Source organism: Petromyzon marinus, unplaced genomic scaffold, assembly GCF_048934315.1.
Source record: "Petromyzon marinus isolate PM22_M1 ecotype Great Lakes invasive population unplaced genomic scaffold, UKy_Petmar_22M1.pri1.0 PM_G_Scaffold_8, whole genome shotgun sequence".
NCBI lineage: Eukaryota > Metazoa > Chordata > Hyperoartia > Petromyzontiformes > Petromyzontidae > Petromyzon > Petromyzon marinus.
The window spans coordinates 3915001-3917500 of record NW_027423035.1 but is presented as its reverse complement, the minus strand read 5'-3'; positions in this window follow the sequence as shown (position 1 = coordinate 3917500).

Here is a 2500-nt window from a genome sequence, read left to right as displayed (position 1 = left end):
TAGTGGTGTGGGGCGCTCTGGGTTTGTAGTTGGTGATGTGCCTGAGCCCTTTGGCAGACAGAAGCAGCGTCGTTAGTAGAGAACTGGTGTTTTAGTGTCTCTGAGTACAGTCGTTTAGCCTCTCTCACCGCTTTGCTGAACCTGTTCTTCGACTCCTTGAATCTGTCTCTATCCCCACTCCTAAACGCTTCCTCCTTCTCCAACCTCAACCTTTTGAGCTTTGCTGAGAACCAGGGCTTGTTGTTGTTAAAGTTCACCCTGGTACGTGTTGGGATACAGCAGTCCTCACAGAAGCTGATGTACACAGCCTCTGTGAGTTCATCCAGACTATTGGTAGCAGTCGTGAACATATCCCAGTCAGTACAGTCTAAGCACGCCCGCAAATCTTCCACAGCCTCACTGGTCCACTGTTTAGATGTCCTCACAGCAGGTTTACAGAGTTTTAGTTGCTGCCTGTATGCACGAATCAGGTGGACCAAGGGAGTTCTGTGCGAGCCGAACAGCCCCGTGACCCACAAGAGAAACATCCCCGCCAAATTCGAGCGTTTGACGGGGTCTATCCGTGAAAAAATATTCACGTTTTTGAGTGCACATGCATTTCTGCTGCAAATGCCTCTGGAAGTTTCATGCCGTTCGTATGCCAATTGTGGCAACACGAAAATGACCCGTTTTCCCATTCCGAGGGATTTCTGTGCGACCCTAACAGCCCCGTGAGCCACAAGAGACACATCCCCGCCAATTTCTAGCGTTTCACGGGGTCTATCCGTGAAAAATATAGACGTTTTTGAGTGCACATGCATTTCTGCTGCAGATGCCTCTGGAAGTTTCATGCCGTTCGTACGCAATGTGGCAACACGAAAATGACCCCTTTTCCCATTCCGAGGGATTTCTGTGCGACCCTAACTAACAGCACCCGTGAGCCACAAGAGAGACATCCCCGCCAATTTATAGCGTTTCACGGGGTCTATCCGTGAAAAATATAGACGTTTTTGAGTGCACATGCATTCCTGCTGCAAATGCCTCTGGAAGTTTCATGCCGTTCCTATGCAATGTGGCCACACAAAAATGACCCGTTTTCCCATTCCGAGGCATTTCTGTGCGACCCTAACAGCCCCGTGAGCCACAAGAGAGACATCCCCGCCAACTTCTAGCGTTTGACGGGGTCTATGCGTGAAAAATATTAAAATTTTTGAGTGCACGTGCCTTTCTGCTGCAAATGCCTCTGGAAGTTTCATGGCGTTCCTATGCAATGTGGCAACACGAAAATGACCCCTTTTCCCATTCCGAGGGAGTTCTGTGCCACCCTAACAGCCCCGTGAGCCACAAGAGACACATCCCCGCCAATTTCTAGCGTTTCACGGGGTCTATCCGTGAAACATATAGAAGTTTTTTGAGTGCACATGCATTCCTGCTGCAAATGCCTCTGGAAGTTTCATGCGGTTCGTACGCAATGTGGCAACACGAAAATGACCCGTTTTCCCATTCCCAGGGATTTCTGTGCGACCCGAACAGCCCCGTGAGCCACAAGAGACACATCCCCGCCAATGTCTAGCGTTTCACGGGGTCTATCCGTGAAAAATATCAATTTTTTTTGACTGCACATGCATTTCTGCTGCAAATGCCTCTGGAAGTTGCATGCGGTTCGCATGCAATGTGGCGACACGAAAATGACCCGTTTTCCCATTCCGAGGGATTTCTGTGCCACCCTAACAGCCCCGTGAGCCACAAGAGAGACATCCCCGCCAATTTCTAGCGTATCACGGGGTCTATCCGTGAGAAATATTCACTTTTTTGAGTGCACATGCATTCCTGCTGCAAATGCCTCTGGAAGTTTCATGCGGTTCGTATGCAATGTGGCGACACGAAAATGACCCGTTTTCCCATTCCGAGGGATTTCTGTGCCACCCTAACAGCCCCGTGAGCCACAAGAGAGACATCCCCGCCCACTTCTAGCGTTTCACGGGGTCTCTCCGTGAAAAATATCACATTTTTTGAGTGCACATGCATTCCTGCTGCAAATGCCTCTGGAAGTTTCATGCGGTTCGCATGCAATGTGGCGACACGAAAATGACCCGTTTTTTCCCATTCCGAGGGATTTCTGTGCCACCCTAACAGCCCCGTGAGCCACAAGAGACACATCCCCGCCAATTTCTAGCGTTTCACGGGGTCTATCCGTGAAAAATATTCAATTTTTTGACTGCACATGCATTTCTGCTGCAAATGCCTCTGGAAGTTTCATGCGGTTCGCATGCAATGTGGCGACACGAAAATGACCCGTTTTCCCATTCCGAGGGATTTCTGTGCCACCCTAACAGCCCCGTGAGCCACAAGAGAGACATCGCCGCCAATTTCTAGCGTTTCACGGGGTCTATCCGTGAAAAATATTCACTTTTTTGACTGCACATGCATTCCTGCTGCAAATGCCTCTGGAAGTTTAATGCCGTTCGCATGCAATGTGGCAACACGAAAATGACCCGTTTTCCCATTCCGAGGGATTTCT